The following is an 18696-nucleotide window of genomic DNA, read 5'->3' as shown; positions in this document are numbered from 1 at the left end:
GACACATGCAACCTACCTAAACTGAACCAGGAAGACATAGAAAACCTAAACAGACCCATAACTGAGACAGAAATTGAAACAGTAATAAAGGCCCTCCCAACAAAGAAAAGCCCAGGACCAGATGGATTCACTGCTAAATTCTACCAGACATTTAAAGAAGAACTAACTCCAATTCTTCTCAAACTATTCAGAACAATCGAAAAAGAGGGGATCCTCCCAAATTCGTTCTATGAAGCCAGCATCACCTTAATCCCTAAGCCTGAAAAAGTTGCAGCATTGAAAGAAAATTACAGACCAATATCCCTGATGAACATAGATGCAAAAATCCTCAATAAAATTCTGGCCAATAGAATGCAACAACACATCAGAAAGATCATCCACCCAGACCAAGTGGGATTTATCCCAGGTATGCAGGGATGGTTCAACGTTCACAAAACAATCAACGTGATACACCACATTAACAGATTGCAGAAGAAAAAATATATGATTATTTCAATAGATGCAGAGAAAGCATCTGATAAAATACAACACCCTTTCATGATGAAAACTCTAAGCAAACTGGGTATGGAAGGAACATTCCTCAAGACAATCAAAGCAATATATGAAAAACCCACGGCCAACATCCTATTGAATGGGGAAAAGTTGGAAGCATTTCCACTGAGATCTGATACCAGACAGGGATGCCCACTCTCACCACTGCTATTCAATACAGTTCTGGAAGTGTTAGCCAGAGCTATTAGGCAAGGAAAAAAAATTAAAGGGATACAAATTGGGTAGGAAGAAGTCAAACTATCCCTCTTTGCAGATGATAGGATTCTTTATTTGGGGGATCCAAAGAACTCTACTAAGAGACTATTGGAACTCATAGAAGAGTTTGGCAAAGTAGCAGGATATAAAATTAATGCACAAAAATCAACAGCCTTTGTATACACAGGCAATGCCACGGCTGAGGAAGAACTTCTAAGATCAATCCCATTCACAATAGCTACAAAAACAATCAAACACCTTGGAATAAACTTAACCAAGGACGTTAAAGATCTCTACCTTGAAAATTACAAAACCTTCCACTTCTTGGAATTTACCCAAAGGAAATTAAATTGGCAAACAAAAAAGCTGTCTGCACATTAATGTTTATTGCAGCTCAATTCACAATAGCTAAGACCTGGAACCAACCCAAATGCCCATCAACAGCAGACTGGATAAAGAAATTATGGGACATGTACTCTAAGGAATACTACACAGCAGTCAAAAACAATGAAATCCGGTCATTTGCAACAAAATGGAGGAATCTAAAAACATCATGCTGAGTGAAATAAGCCAGTTCCAAAGGGACAAATATCATATGTACTCCCTGATTGGCAACAACTAACTAAGCACCAAAAAGGAAACCTGTTGAAGTGAAATGGACACTATGAGAAACAGTGACTTGATCAGCTCTTGTCCTGACTGTTGATGTACAATGTAATACTTTACCCATTTTAGTATTTTTTTGTTCTAGTACTGGTGGTTGAACTCTGTAATTAACACACAATTATTCTTAGGTGTTTAAATTTTAACTGAAAAGTGACCCCTGTTAAATATAACAGTGGGAAAAAGAGAGGGAGGATATGTACAATTTGGGACATGCTCAATCAGACTTGCCCCAAATGGTAGAGTTAGAAACATGCCAGGGGATTCCAATACAATCCCATCAAGGTGGCATGTACCAATGCCATCTCACTAGTCCAAGTGATCATCTTCAGTTCACAATTGATCACACTGATAGGTATAAGAGTCAAAGGGATCACACAAACAAGACTAGTGTCTGCTAATACTAACTGATAGAATCAAAAAGGGAGAGAACAATCCAACATGGGAAACAGGATACACAGCAGACTCATAGAATGGCAGATGTCCTAAATAGCACTCTGGCCTCAGAATCAGCCCTTAAGGCATTCGGATATGACTGAAGAGCCCATGAGAGTATTTTAAGCATGGAAAGCCAGGACACTCTGGCAAAAAAAAAAAAAAAAAGAAGAAGAAGAAGAAGAAGAAGAAGACCTAAATGAAAGATCTCTGCAAGTGAGATCCCAGTGGAAAGAACAGGGCCATCAATGAAGGAGGTACATTTCTCTGAAGGGAGGAGAGAACTTCCACTTTGACTATGACCCTGTCGGAATAAGATCGAAGTTGGCAAACCCTAAAGTCTTCCATAGCCTTGGCAACTCATGACTAGAGCCTAGGGAGATTACTGACGCCTAAAAATTAGAGTGTCAAATTGTTAAGTCAACAACAGGAATCACTGTGTATTTCTCATGTGGGATCTGTCCTTACTGTGTTGTCCAATGTGAAGTAATGCTATAACTAGTACTGAAACAGTATTTTCACACTTTGTGTTTCTGTGTGGGTACAAACTGATGAAATCTTTACTTAATATATACTAAATCAATCTTCTGTATATAAAGATAATTGAAAATTAATCTTGATGTGAATGGAATGGGAGAGGGAGCGGGAGATGGGAGGGGTGCGAGTGGTTTGGAAATTATGGGGGGGAGGCATTGTAATCCATAAACTGTACTTTGGAAATTTATATTTACTAAATAAATTTTTTAACAAAAGAAAAGATGGTTATTTGAAAAAATACACAAAATTGACACACCATTGGCCCAACTAACCAAAATAAAGAGGGAGAAGACCCAAATCAATAAAATCAAAGATGAAAAATGAAAAGTAACAACAGATACCATAGAAATAAAAAGAATCATCAGGAATAACTTTGAAGAGCCATATGCCAACAAATCAGAATCTAGAAGAAATGGATAGATTTCTGGACACATACAATCTACCAACATCGAGTCATGAAGACATAGAGCTCCTAAACAGACCAAAAACCATGACAGGCCAGCGCCACGGCTCAATAGGCTAATCCTCCACCTGCGGCACCAGCACAACGGGTTCTAGTCCCGGTCAGGTGCTGGATTCTGTCCCGGTTGCCCCTCTTCTGGGCCAGCTCTCTGCTGTGGCCCAGGAGTGCAGTGGAGGATGGCCCAAGTGCTTCGGCCCTGCACCCCATGGGAGACCAGGAGAATCACTTGGCTCCCACCTTCAGATCAGCGCAGTGCACCAGCCGCAGCGCACCAGCCGCAGTAGCCATTTGGGGGGTGAACCAATGAAGGAAGACCTTTCTCTCTCTGTGTGTGTCTCTCTCTCTCACTGTCCACTCTGCCTGTCAAAATAATAATAATAATAATAATAAAATAAAATAAAAAAACCATGACAAAGATTGAATCAGTAATAAAGGCCCTCTCAACAAAGAAAAGCCCAGCACCAAATGGCTTCACTGATGAATTCTACCAGACACTAAAAAAAGAAATAATTCCAATTCTTCTCAAGCTATTCAAAACAAATGAAAGGGAAGGAATCCTCCCAAACTCCTTCTAAGAAGAAAGTATCACTTAAAATCAGAAAAAGATACAGCAGAGAGAGAGACCTACAGACCAATATCCCTGATGAACATAGCTGCAAAAATATTCAAAAAAACACTATCTAATCAAATCCAACAACACATCAGAATGATCAATCACTGGAACCAAGTGAGATTTATCCTGGTATGCAGGAATGGCTCAACATTCACAAATCAATAAATGTGGTACATAACATTAACTGAAGAAAAAGAAAACCATATGACCAATGACATGATTATATATATAGGGGATCCAAAAGACTCCACTAAGAGACTATTGGAAATCATAAAAGAGTTTGGTAAAATGGCAGGATATAAAATTAACACACACACAAAAAAACCTTTGTATACACATACAATTACATAGCTGAGAAAGGACTTCTAAGATCAATCCTATTCACAACAGCTACAAAAACATTAACTACCTTAGAATAAATGTAATCGAGGATGCCAAAGATCTTTATGGTGAAATTTACAAAAAAGAAAGTAAGAAAGAAATAGAAGACACAAAAAATGAAAAAATCATCCATGTTTATGGATTGGAATAATCAATATCATCAAAATTTCCATACTACCAAAAGCAATTTACAGATTCAATATAATACCAATCAAAATATCAACATTCTTATCAGATCTAGAAAAAAAGATGCAAAATTCATATGGAAACGCAAGAGACTCCAAATAACTAAAATGATCTTAATCAACAAATACAAAGCTGGAAGCATCATAACACCAGATCTGAAGACATTCTACAGGGCAGTTATAACCAAAACAGTCTAGTATTGCCAAAATAACAGATGTGTACACTAATGGAACAGAATAGAAACTCCAGAAATCAATCCACACATCTATAACCAACTTATCTTCAACAAAGGATCTATAATCAAACTCTGGAGAAAGGACAGTCTCTTCAACAAATAGTCCTGTGAAAACTGGATCTCTATGTGGAAAGGTATAAAACAAGACCCTCATCTTACACCTTACACAAAAAACCACTCAAATTGGATTAAGGACCTAAATCCACAACCTGATACCATCTACCAGAGAACATTGGGGAAACCCTGCAAGACTGTGGCATAGGCAAAGACTTCTTGGAAAAGACCCCAGAAGCACACGCAATCAAAGCCAAAATTGACAAATAAGATTACCTCACACTGAGAAGCTTCTGTGCTGCAAAAGAAACACTCAACAAAGTGAAGAGGCAACCGATAGAATGGGAGAAAATATCTGCAAACTATGCAAACAATAAAGGATTAATATACATAATCTATAAAGAGCTCAAGAAACTCAACAACAACAAAACAATCCAGTTAAGAAATGAGAAAAGGACTTAAACAGGCATTTTTCAAAAGAGGAAATCAAATGGCCAACAAACACATGAAAAAAATTCTCAGAATCACTAGCCATCAGGGAAATGCAAATCAAAACCACAATGAGGTTTCACCTCACCCCAATCAGAATGACTTGCATACAAAAATCAACAAACAACAAATGTTGGCAAGGATGTGGGTAAAGAGTCCCTTAATCCAGTGGAAGAGAGTATGGAGATACCTCAGGATACTTCCACAGTGGAAGACAGTATACCTCAGGAACCTCAAATGTAGACCTACCTAATAACCCAACCATCCCACTCTTGAGAATTTACCCAAAGAAACCAGCATAAGATAGAGTGATTTGTATACCATTTTTATTGCATCTCAATTCATAATACCTATGATACAGCACCAACCCAGATGTCCATCAACTAATGACTGGATAAAGAAATTAGGGTATACAAACACTATGGAATACTATACAACAGTAAAAAAGAAATGAAATCCTGGTGTTTGCAACAAAATGGATGCAACTGGAAGTCAGCCATTATACTTAGTGAAATAAGCCAATCCCCAAAAGACAAATACCATATTTCTCCCCGATCTGTAGTAACTAATAGAGTGCCTAAGAGGTTATCTATAGAGGTGAAATTCACACTTTGAGATGTGATGATTTTGAACAGTCCTTGACTAAACTGTAATTCTTTTTTATCTTCATACTATTTGTTGAACCATTTACTTAGTATGGTTAATCTTATGATAACATTAACTGAAAATAGATCTTGGACTGGCGTCGTGGTGCAGTAGGTTAATCCTCCGCCTGCAGCGCCAGTATCCTACATGGGCACCAGTTCTAGTCCCGGCTGCTCCTCTTCCAATCCAGCTCTCTGCTGTGGCCTGGGAAGGCAGTGGAGGATGGCCCAAGTGCTTGGGCCCCTGCACCCACATGGGAGACCAGGAAGAAGCACCTTGCTCCCAGCTTCGGATTGGCGCAGCTCCGGCCGTTGCAACCAACTGGGGAGTAACCAATGGAGGGAGGACCTTTCTCTCTGTCTCTCCCTCTCACTGTCTGTAACTCTACCTCTCAAATAAAAATAAAAATCTTTAAAAAGAAAAAAGGAAATAGATCTTCGTAAAAAAAAAAAATGGGAATAGGAAAGCAAGGAAGAAGGGTTGGAGTGTGGGTGGGAGGGTAGGCATTTAGGGAAGGAGCCAGTGAATGAGAACTCTCCTTGTCTGTCAATATCTCCTTTTCTGTCTTCCTGCCTCTCAAATAGATAAATAAAAATATATTTTAGAAAATAAAGTTACTCGTATATTCAGGAAATAAGATAATGTAGTTATAAAAGACGGTGCTTCATTAGAGGAGTAGACTGCAATAAAAATAAAGCAATCTAAAAACATTTCATGAATTTTCAGATTGAAAGGGCTCATGGAGTGTTTGGTCAATGGGAAAACACAAACCCAGGCCAAATACAGTATTGTGAATACTAGGGACAGAGAAATTCTACTGTAGAGAGAAGCAAGTGATATAAAAGAATAAAGAATCACAATGGCATCAGGTTTCTAAATAGAAAAACAGGAATCCAGAGACACTGGAGCAATGTCTTCAAAATTATGAGGCAAAGTTGTTGTTACTTTGAATTCTATACTAAATCCAATACCAGCAACCAGACAGGGAAACACAGGGGCCCCAGTCCTAAGAAAGGAGCAATGTTCTATTGTTAATGTTGGCTGATTTGAGTTTTCTGGAGAGTACATGAGCTTTCTTCTTCTTCTTCCTTAAGTCATTTATGTGTTCTGTACACTATTTAAGCTTCTAATCTAGCATATCATTTAAAAGAACAATTAAAGATCAAATAAATTAGCAAATATGGCAAAAGGTTAGAACTCGATGCAACTGTACAATGAGTATACGTTTGCTATGTTATCTATTTTGTACACTTAACACATGTCATAATAATAATTTCCAAAAAAAATTTTTTTAAACAATGAAGGTTAGGTCAGAGTGACAACTCATTAAAAGAACATCCTCTGTTTCCAAAATTATGGGGCTGGTGCTATGGCACAGCAGGTTAACAACCTTGCCTGAATAGCTGGCATCCCATATGGGCACCAGTTCTAGTCCCGGCTGCTCCATTTCCAATCCAGCTCTCTACCATGGCCTGGGAAAGCAGTAGAAGATGGCCCAAGTTGTTGGGCCCCTGCACCCACGTGGGAGACCTGGAAGAAGCTCCTGGCTCCTGACTTCGGATCAGCACAGCTCTGGCCGTTGAGGTCATTTGGGGAGTGAACCAGCAGATGGAAGACCTCTCTCTCTCTCTCCCTCTCTCTGTTTAATTCTGACTTGCAAATAAATAAATAAATCTTTTAAAAAAATTGTAAGAAGACTGTTCAGAGTAGGCTCTTACCTGACCAACTTTTCTCTTGTTTTTGTAAGCCTACATGAGTGGCTGGACTCAGTGAATGATCCACCCCCCCTTAAAGCCAGGCAAGAGATTTCTGACAAATTAGACCTATTGTCTAGCTATACATGTCAGTCAAATTATATGTTGTTTTCTTCTTCAGGTCTTCTACACAACGAAGAGGCAAGTTGTCATGCGCCCAATGTTGTCACTAAGTGCTTCCAGTTTGTCACCTCGAGTAGACTTTTGGTTCCCACTAGCTAGGCTGTAAGCATTTAGTATTGCCTTGGGCAAATTACAAGGTCCTTCTTAAGTTTTCTCACCAATTACTGGAAATAACTACAGTGCCAAACTTACAGGTTTTTTTTTTTTTTTTGAGGATGAATGAAATTTTTTTACTATCATTATTTACAAATAGCAGGGTTTTTGTACTGTCATAACAGGTTATGTACTGTTATAAACAAAAAGTGGTCATCACAGTCCTAGAACACTAGTAAATAAATGCAAGATGAGCAGTTTTACTTGTAAGGTTAGATAGACACACAGCCACGCTGAAGAGAAATAAAAGAATCCCCAAATACAAACACAATAACACTAAGAACTGGTACACGGCAGTGACAAGAACCTCTGAGGGGCCGACACTGTGGCGTAGCAGGTAAAGCTGTCACCTGTGGCACTGACATCCCATAAGAGTTCTAGTTTGAGACTGGCTGCTCCACTTCTCATCCAGCTCCCTGTTAATGCACCTGGGAAAAGAGAGGAAGATGGCCCAAGTGCTTGGGCCCCTGCACCCACATGGGAGACCCAAAGAAGCTCCTGGCTCCTGGCTTCGGATCAGCCCAGCTCCAGCCATTGAGGTCACTGCAGAGTGAACCAGCAGAGGGAAGATCTGTCTCTCTATCTCTAATTTTGCCTTTCAAGTAAATAAATAAATCTTGAGGGTCTCTGAACTATGAGTCTGTGCATGGTTTTTTTGAAATTTTGTTAGGAAGTTTTTATTCAATCACATGGAAGAACTGAATTAGTTCTTAGTGGAAGTGCAAGAAGGCACTTGAAGGAATACGGAGAAGGACTTTTAGTTTGCTAAAAAAGATCCATTACCAAAAAGAGGAAAATATGCTGATGGCCTCACCTCCTTGGAAACCAAAATTATAGTTATTTCTACCAAACAGAAATTTTTTGGCTAAAACCTCACAGAGAAGACTCACAATAGAGAATATTAAATACTAAATTTCATCAAGTCAATGGTTGCCTCATTTAACAGATTTCATAGGTCACAGAATTCAACAAAAATAACATTAAACCTAACATTTACAAGATGGAATGAACTGCAAAAAACATATTTGTAATATTAAATATTTCAAAAATTCATATTCTTTCAATTTTGATGCATATAAAAATTTCTGCCTTTTGAACTTTAACACAAAATTCTTGAATCAGCTCATGCTGTCATCCCCTGGACCATTTTAAACTTAAAAACTTGAATAATATAGTGTTTCTTCAACCCAAAGGAGTCATTTGTAGTTCTCAACCTCAGGGAATTTTGGATCTTAAATCTGGAATATTTGGTTTATGGCTATGATTAAATCAGAGAAATGAAATACATGAACTCTTGTCCTTTCTAGCCTGCACAATTCTAGGACATGTTTGAATCTGAGCTATCCTACAGTTACAGATTCAAATGTAAAATGTGTTAAAACTTTTTCTAAGACTTTTTTCTTCCCCCATACTCCTTCCCTTTCTCTTGAGCACAGAGGCTAAGATAAAACTGACCCCACCCTGATAAATTGGCAACTCAGGAGAACAAGTAGCAAGGGCTGCTGGATAAGAGAGGGGCACTTTCCTGGAACTGTTCAAAAAGAGGATTCTAAACTGCTAACAAGACAGGATAGACACAGAACTCATGGAATCAAGCCCTTCCTTACCCAACCATGAATCCATCTCTGATCACAAGCTGCTCCGTCCACCCAGCTCCAAACCAATCAAGAGCAAGAAGAGCCAAGACACTCGTTGCAAGGATGGTGTTGCAGCTCAGTGAGTTAAGCCACTGCCTGCAACACCAGTATCCCATATCTGAGCACTGGCTCAAGTAACTGCTCTACTTCCAATCCAGCTCACTGCTAATCTACCTGGGAAGGCAGCAGAAGATGGCCCAAGTACTTGGGCCCTTGCTATCTATCCATGTGGAAGACCAACATGGAGTTCATGGCTCCTGGTTTTAGCCTGACCCAGGCCCAACTGTTGCAGGAATTTGGAGAGTGAACCAATCGATGGAACATTCCTCTTTCTGTCTGTCTCCTCTGTCTCTGTCACTCTGCCTTTCAATAAAAAAATCAATAAACAAGCCTTTTGAAAAAAAAAAAAAAACAGATGCTCAATGTACCGGCTGGTTGAAAAATTGACAAGAGTTTCCAAATGAAATTATCTTCTCCAATTTTAAGTAGATTTTAATTTGCTGCCTAGGTAATATGTCAACTTATTTACTGCCTTGAGTAATAATTCTCATTTATGATAGTATGCTTTCCAGAGTTTACCAGGATGAATATGATATGCAAACTGTCACAAAAATATTGAGCAAAATCATTAAGAAATCTAGTTTTGCTCATCATTTATTGTTTTATTTATTCCATTTAGTCTGCTGTTCCAGAATTATATGAATCCAGACTATGCTTGCTTTTGAAAGCCTAGATTTTAATTAGAAAAGGTAGCCTTTGGGGCTGGCTCCATGGCTCACTTGGTTAATCCTCCGCCTGTGGCACTGGCATCCCATATGGGTACCGGGTTCTAGTCCCGGTTGCTCCTCTTCCAGTCCAACTCTCTGCTGTGGTCCGGGAGGACAGTGGAGGATGGCCCAAGTGCTTGGGCCCTGCACCTGGCTCCTGGCTTCGGATCAACACAGTGCTGGCTGTAGCAGCCATTTGGGGAGTGAACCAATGGAAGGAAGACCTTTCTCTCTCTCTCTCACTGTCTATAATTATACCTGTCAAATAAAAAAAAAAAAGGTAGCCTTCTCCACCAACATTTTATTCCACTCTCAACTTTTACTAGTATAAAATGTACTTTTGGACTCCTCTACAGCAAATCCAGATGTAGCTTAATCCATCCTGTCAAAAGAGCAATCCAGAAACAGAGAAGTTTCGGGGCTCATTGATCTCAGGATACAAAACTAATGAGTATTGTTCTGGTTCTCCTTCTTCCAGGATATATCTTGATGCACGACATAAATGGATTTACACCGTTGTCTGTAAAACTGAAGCATAATTGCTTACTACCTTCTCAATAGCTTCAAAAAAAACAATAAATAAAATAGATATTAGTACTAAACTACACGTGTGTATAGATATATACAGGCATGACTGAGTACAAAATAATTATCAAGCATCAAATTGTAGGCACTCTCAAAGGTAAAATCAGTTTTGCAAAGAAATAATTCTCCTTTAATTCTCCTTAATAATTGGTGGAAAAATGCATTCCATACAAGATTTTAAGCTATGTAGTCCTAAATATTTATGAAACAATATATTTAAATCATGCAAAATAAGCAGTAAGAGTCTTGCTAGTCAAATGAGTAAATACTCCCACAATTACTGAACAATCTAGTTATTAATCTTTCCAAATACACACAGCTGTTGTGTTCAAGAGTGACAAGTTACCATTACAGCCTAATCACTGATGCTTACTCTAGATATATGCAAAATATTTACAATAAAATGAAAGAATCCACACAACCCAATTGCTTTGGTACAGATAAATTCTATAGCTACTCCAACCCCTGCTATTTTATGGTACTTTTTTGGGTCAGGGGAAATGTAGTTGTCATGTACTACGCTCAGCATCACAGAAAGAATAATTACAGTTCCCAAATCAGTTTTGTTTAAACGTATCTGCAAATGTTCTTTGTCTGATTTTTTAAACCACTACCCCAACTTCCTACAACACACACACACACACACACACAATTTTTGCCATTGCAAAATAAGTGTGAAGGAAATTTCAAAACACAGGGTAACTGATACAGATCATAAAGACTTCTTAGAAACTGGTTCTTCCAATTTCTTAGCATTTCATTGAACTTCCAGGGACATTACTAAATCTGCTAACATTATGTAGGACCTTCTTAAAGTCACCTGTTGGTATTTATTTCAGGATGTTTCTCATGGGTATTAAAGGATCACTACTTGATCACTTTATTTAAAATAGGTCAGGGACGGGCATTGGCAGTTATGGTTCCATTGGGATGTCTACATCATTTTTTTAAAAAAGATTTATTTATTTATTTGAAAGGCAGTTACAGAGAGGCAGAGGCAAAGCTGGGGGGGGGGGGGGACATCCATCTGCTGGTTCACTCTCCAGATGGCCACAATGGCTGGAGCTATACTGATCTGAAGCCAGGAGACAGGAGCTTCTTCTGGGTCTCCCATGTGGGTGCAGGGGCCCAAGGACTTGAGCCATCTTCTACTGCTTTCCCAGACCATAGGAGAGTGCTGGATTAGAAGTGGAGTAGCTGGGACTTGAACTGGTACCCATGTGGGATGCTGGCACTGCAGGCGGCGTCTTTACCTACTACACCACAGCGCCGGCCCTGGGATGCCTACATCTTGTATCATAGTGCCTGGGTTCAAGACTTGGTTTTAGAGGCCAGTAACTGCCACTTGCAACATGACCCCATAACATAAAATGCTGGTTCAAATCCCAGTTGCTCCACTTCTAATCCACCTTCCTGTTAATGAGCCTGTAAAGGCAGTGGATGATGGCCCAAGTACTTGGGTCTCTGTCACCCAGGCGTGAGACTCGAATGAAGTCCTGGGCCCCTGGTTTTGGTCTGGCCCAGCCCTGGATATTACAGGCATTTGGGGAGTTGCCTAGTGGATGGAAGCATTCTCTCTCTTCCCTCCCATTGCTCCCTCCCTCCATTTGCCTTTCAAGTGAATGGATACATACATAAATATATCTTTAAAAAAAAAAAAAGAAGAAGAAGACCCAACTCCCACTTCCTGTTTCAGCTGTTCACTATAATGTCAGGTCCTGGGCTCCTGGCTTCTGCCTGATCCAGCCCTGTCTATTACAGGCTTTTGGGATGTGGACCAGTAGATAGAAAATCAATCAATCAATATATCTCTCTAATAAATAATAAATGTTTTAAAAACAAAATAGGCCAAAAAAGTGGCAACCTTGAACAAGTCATCAATTGATGAAAGAATGTATCCAATAGATAGAACTGAAACCAGTAGACCCTAATCCTTATTCACTGGATTTGATCAAAGGGGCCATGTATTTATCTGGACTTTAAATTAATAACCTATGTAATACTGGGACTGACAGTTGTTCATCTCATTTCAAAAGATAGCTATGATTCTCATTTTACTTTATTATTAGCAATTTTCCAGACTTAGAAATATTTTTATACTTTCAGAATTCTGGATTTCACAAATTGGCCTAAAATCCTTTTATTGCTTGTTTTCTTCACACTGCCCTTACTTCATGCAAAGACCGTGAGCTATGCAGCTTGAAGACATTTTGGATGATTTGAATGTTTGGATTTATCAGTACCCATGTTTCAACTTAGTTTCTTAAGAGTTTAATCACACAAACTGTGCATTCTTCCTCCGCTTCTCTTCTTTAAATAGATCTTTCCTTTGTCCTTAAGGAAGTGTGGGTCTGGAATTAGACTGACCTGGGTTTGACCCCCTCTTTCCCAGGACACTTCCAATCCACGGGGAGTGGTTTCAGCTCTGCCATCAGAACATGTCCTGAATCCCAACCCCTCTCCAGCTTCCCTGCCACCACACTGGTCCAACTCCCCCGAGCTCTAGAAATAAGCTCCTCGGGCTGACCTGCTTCCACCTTGTTCTCAATAGTCTATTTCCCATACCAGAGAGCCCTGTAAGACCTAGGATGTCTAATGTTCAAAATCCTCCATTAATTTCATCCATTCCAATGTCTGTCAGCCTACAAAGCCCCCATGAGCGGGACCTCCCCTACCTTTCTGGCCATTCTCCACCTCCAACTCCATTGCAGTCCCACCGGCCTCTTTGATAATCCTCAAGTGCACCAACACAACACACCTGCAAGTGCTGTTCTCTGCCTTGTGAATGCTGTGACCCAGATATTCCCATGGCACTCTCCTGCGCTTCCTCCAGATCCTCATTCAAGTCTCTCCTTTTCTGATTGTCCCCAAAAAACAGGAACATGTTAGCTCTCTGTCTTTTTCATTATTATCTGTATTTCTTGTTCACTATGAATATATGAAGCATTTCTTTGTTGGCTTATTACATGTTTTTTCCCATTAGAATGCAAGCCCCCATGAACAAAGACTTCTTTTTTCCTTTGTACACCCAGCACCTAAAACAATGCCTGCCTGGTGCATAGTAAGTGCCAGAATATATCTGGTAAAGAAAACTTACTTACTGTTTGACACTAACCAGATTAGTTTTACCTCTACACTGGGGCTAATAGCAAATAACTCAGAGTTACAGAAAGAACTAAATAGCACAATACCTGGCATGTTATACTTTTCAATAAAAAAAAAAAGTATTTCCTCTGAAATCACCAGGATTTATTCCGCAAGACAATAACTCTGAAAATGGTCATAAAACTCAGAGACTGTATTTGTGGAAAGATATTTGACAGTAAAAGGGATTTATCCAAAACTTCATAAAGGTGGAGCAACATTTAATCATTTCCCAAAACTTAGTTCAATCTGAGAGATTCTTGTGAGGACTTTGACCCCCCTGAGAATTTCTACCCTGCATCCACTGTGGTCCACAGTGGACTGTGACTCCTTATAAAACTACTAATAATCTATTATTCTTGCTCCATTATTTATCATTTTTCCTTACAGACAAGTCCTAAAGGCCATGTTTGTATTCAAATCAAAGAAATACTCAATAAATGCATATGGAATGAAATAAAGCATTTGAGGCACTTGCAAAGAAAAAAATACAGAAAATGGCCTATCTGTGGAAAACACAGATGAGATACAATTTCATTACGTGACTGTAAAGCCAATGGTGAAAGGCCAAGGGCCAGGTTTTATGGTATTATGAACTGTTCAGGTGAACTATTGTATAAATGATAATGATAAAAACTGCACAAAATAAAACACCAATGGGTAAAGACTCTGGAAAGAGACCACAAACCACACACAGTTTACTCTTGAAAGATTGCAACAACAGCAGGAAAAAAATTCAATTCGTGACTTTTCTGCCCAAGGAGTTTGTGATGCCCAAAACTCCAGGGACAGAAAACTGCAGTCTTGCTGGTGACAGAAGGCAGAGTACAAAGCTATCAGAGTAGCTGGAATTTCAGGAGAAAATCTTGGAAACAAGAGAACTATAAAAGAGTAGCGTCCAACTTCTGACTATAAACTCCACCCAAATCCTTTCTTGTCTGCAAAACCATAGTAAGCCAGAAAGACCGAGTGAAGACAAAAAAATGTGAGCAGAAAAGGGAAAAACTCACCTTTCACAGGCAGAATAACTTCAGGCAAGATGTGTGACGGGCTGCTCCTGGACTGAGGGCCTTCCCAACCTGAATGCAAGGCAAGAGGCAGACAGCTGAAAGTTCACTGACACGACTTGCCAGGAATATTTGGCAATTTGGGGAGGGCTGAGAGGGGATAAATCTGAAATCAGTGGAATTATAGAGAGTGTAAGGCCCATACCCTTGCCTAACTATGAAACTAAACAGACCATAACTGGAATGTACGGTAAGGAAGGAAAAATGCTGGACATGGTAACTAGATGTTATACATACATTCATTTCTTCACTTAGTTTATTTAAAAGATACATAATTCTTTAAAGCAAGTATCAACACTTTGGTTACCAATATGAGGAAGAAACAGTAGCAATATAGATACTACAAACATTAAAATAATAAATGTACATTTACATATCTTTATGCCAATAAATTGAATAATTTGATGAAATAAGCAAATTCCTTGAAAGATACTAATTATTTATTCTGATAGGAGAAAATTTAAAATCTAAATAGTCAAGTATGTATAGGATAAATTAAAACAATAATTAAAATGTTTAACACACACATATGAATCCAGGCCCAAATGGCTCTACCAATGAATTGGTTAAACGTTTAATAAACGTGGGCTGACACTGTGGCTTAGTGGGCTAAGCCTCCACCTGCGATGCTGGAATCCCATACATGTACTCATTCATGTCCTGGCTGCTCCTCCTCTGATCTGGCTCTCTGCTATGGCCTAGGAAAGCAGTAGAAGGTGGCACAAGTCCTTGGGCCCCTGCAGCCACATGGGAGACCCAGAAGAAGCTCCTGGCTCCTGGCTTCAGATCGGCACAGCTCCAGCCATGCAGCCAACTGGGGAATGAGCCAGCGGATGCAAGACCTTTCTCTCTGTCTCACCCTCTCTCTGTAACTCTACCTCTCAAATAAATACGATCTAAAAAAATGTTCAACAAATAGTATTAGTTCTATACAATTTTTAACTAATTTTATAAGATCAGTATACATCAGTGGATAAAGACATCAAGCTGGATAAAGACATCAAGAGGGGCCAGCATCCACCTGTGGCGCTGGCATCCCATATAGATGCTGGTTCGAGTCCCAGCTGCTCCTATTTCCATCCAGGTCTCTGCTATGGCCTGGGTCAGCAACTGAGAATGGCCCAAGTGCTTGGGCCCCTGCACCCACACTGGAGACCCAGAAGAGTCTCCTGGCTCTCATCTGACCCAACTCAGGCTCTTGTGGCCATTTGGGGAGTGAATCAGCGGATAGAAGGTCTTTTTCTCCGTCTCTCCCTGTGTCTATAACTCTACCTTTCAAATAAATAAAGTCTTAAAAAGAAAAAAGGCATTGAGAAACAAAAGTGTAGCTTAATCTCTCCTAAATATAGACAAAAGGTTGAGGAGAGCTTAAATCAATTCTGCAACACATATACAGTATGTCATGACCATAACTATGGTCATGTATCGCTAATCCCAAAACTTCAAAGTTGATTTAGAATTCAAATTCAATGTATGATTCACTTTATTATAAGAATAAATGAGAATAACCATGTGGTCATCTCAATAGATACAGAAAAGGTTTTTGGTAAAACTCAACATCTATTTATGAAAAAACTCTCAGCAAACAGTATAGAAAGGAGAATCCTAAAACTGAAAAATGGAATCTGAAAGAAAAGCTGCAACATCAACACTGACATCGAAATTTTGAGGCCAGGATAGGCTTGCTTTTTTCATATCTATTCAGCATTGTACTGGAAGCCCTGGACATTGCAATAAGGCAAGAAAAAGAAATAAAAAGCAAGACTGGAAAGAAATAAGAAAAAAATGTATTAACAGCACAAATGTGCATTCAGAAAATACTATGAATCCACAATAAACCACAAAATAAGTGAATTTAGCAAACTATAGAATACTAGGCAAATATTTAAAAATCAATTTTATTTCCGTAAACTAACCATGATCCACTAGAAATAAAATTAAACAATTATATACATGACAACATCAAAAACATGAAATACTTAGGGATAAATTTCATAAAAATATATAGAATGTCTGTATACTAAAAATTTCAAAATGCTAATGACAAAAAGCTGAAATAAATGGAGAGATACACCAGCTGCACAGATTGGCAGTCTAAATATTAAGATGGAAATTCTCTCCACCTTGATTTAATGTAATTTTTATCAATAACTTAGCAGACTTTTTGTAGAAACTTAAAGTCAATTGTAATTATATGACATTGCAAATGAGCTAGAAAACACTTTTGTAAAAGAAACAAATTTGGAAGCTTTCTATTGACTGATTTAAAGTATATTATAAGGCCAACATGATTCAGATAGTCTGTTATTGACATGAATGTATACATGCGGATCAATAAAACATTTTTAAAAATAAGTCCAGGCCAGCGCCGCAGCTCAATAGGTTAATCCTCTGCCTTGAGGCGCCGGCACACTGGGTTCTAGTCCCGGTCGGGGGCCGGATTCTGTCCCGTTGCCCCTCTTCCAGGCCAGCTCTCTGCTGCGGCCAGGGAGTGCAGTGAAGGATGGCCCAAGTGCTTGGGCCCTGCACCCCATGGGAGACCAGGATAAGCATCTGGCTCCTGCCTTGGGATAGGCGCAGTGCGCAGGCCGCAGCGCACCGGCCTTGGCGGCCATTGGAGGGTGAACCAACGGCAAAAGGAAGACCTTTCTCTCTGTCTCTCTCTCTCACTGTCCACTCTGCCTGTCAAAAATAAATAAATAAATAAGTCCAAATGTATGCCTTTAATTTATTTCCAAAAATGTTTGTCACTTAACCAAATGCTGCTGGAACAAATGGATATTACAATGGAAAAAAATGGACTTCAATGCATATTCTGTACTATATACAAATATAACTAGATTAAAAATATTTATTTGAGACACAGAGAGAGACAGACAGCTCCCATATGCTGGTTCACTTCCCAAATGTCTGCAACAGCAAAGGCTGAGCTGAGATAGAAGCTGGGAGCCAGGAACTCAATCTCGTCCCATACAGGTGGCAGGAACCCAATCAGCTGGGCCATCACTGCTGCCTCCCATCAGCAGGAAGCTGTAACCAGAAGCCAAAGCTGGGGATGGAACCCCAGGACTGACATGGAATGTGGATGTCTTAATTGTTAGGGCAAATGCCTGCCCCAGGTAACTGGATATTGATAGCAGACCTGAATCTCCAAAAGCTAAAGCCATGAAACTTCTAAAAGAAAACAAAAAAGAAAATCATTGCAACTTTGAGATAGCAATGATTTCTTTTTTTTTTTTTTTTTCAATTCCCTCAGATATTTTATTAGAAAGCAAATTGAACCACAGGGCAATACCATTGCACACCTGCCAGCAGAGCTACAACTGAAAAGACTGTTGGTTCCAAATGTCACTAAGTATGTCAAACACCCGAAAATCTCAAACACAACTGGTGTGCATGTCAATTTGGAAAAGTCTGAAGCATTTTAGATAGCAATGATTTCTTAAAGCACAAAATGCAAATAGTATAAAAGACAGAAACTCACAAATTAGACTTTCTGAAAAATTAAAAACTTTTGCTCTTTGAAAGACATCACTGTGGCCAGCATTGTGGTACAGCAGGTTAACCTGCAACTTGTGGCGCTGACATCCCATATGAGCACAGGTTCAAGTACTGGCTGCTCCACTTCCAATCCAGCTCTCTGCTAATGCTCTTCGGAAAGAAGCAGAAGATGGTTCTAGTACTGAGGTCCCTGCCACCAGCATGAAAGACTTGGATGGAGTTCCAGGCTTCCGGCTTCTGCTGGAACAGCTGCGGCTGTTGCAGCCATTTGGGAAATGAATCAGCTGATGGGGGATCGATCTCTCTCTCCTCTCTAACTCTGCCATGCAAATAAATAAATAAATCCTTAACAAGAAGAAAGATATAATTAAGAAAGCAAAATCAAAACCACAAGGTGGGAGAAAATATTTGTAACACATTTATCTGATAAAGGGCTGGTATTCCAAATACATACATACTTTTTAAAAACTTTTACAACTCAGTAATATTAAGGTAATAATCAAAAACCATATTGACA

At 39.3% G+C, this 18696-nt stretch overlaps 1 long non-coding RNA gene across 3 annotated transcripts in view; it reads right to left on the bottom strand.

Annotated features, from left to right (window-relative positions):
- Nucleotides 1-18696, bottom strand: part of LOC133774590 (uncharacterized) — a 117324-nt gene that overhangs the window by 86710 nt on the left and 11918 nt on the right. For all 3 annotated transcript variants that reach the window (XR_009868096.1, XR_009868097.1, XR_009868095.1), the window contains exon 4: nt 14622-14690. This is a non-coding gene — a long non-coding RNA (uncharacterized LOC133774590). The remainder of the gene's footprint in view (nt 1-14621; nt 14691-18696) is intronic.

The sequence above is a fragment of the Lepus europaeus genome, chromosome 15, assembly GCF_033115175.1.
Source record: "Lepus europaeus isolate LE1 chromosome 15, mLepTim1.pri, whole genome shotgun sequence".
NCBI classification, from domain to species: domain Eukaryota; kingdom Metazoa; phylum Chordata; class Mammalia; order Lagomorpha; family Leporidae; genus Lepus; species Lepus europaeus.
This window is presented reverse-complemented; position numbering and strand designations above follow the sequence as displayed.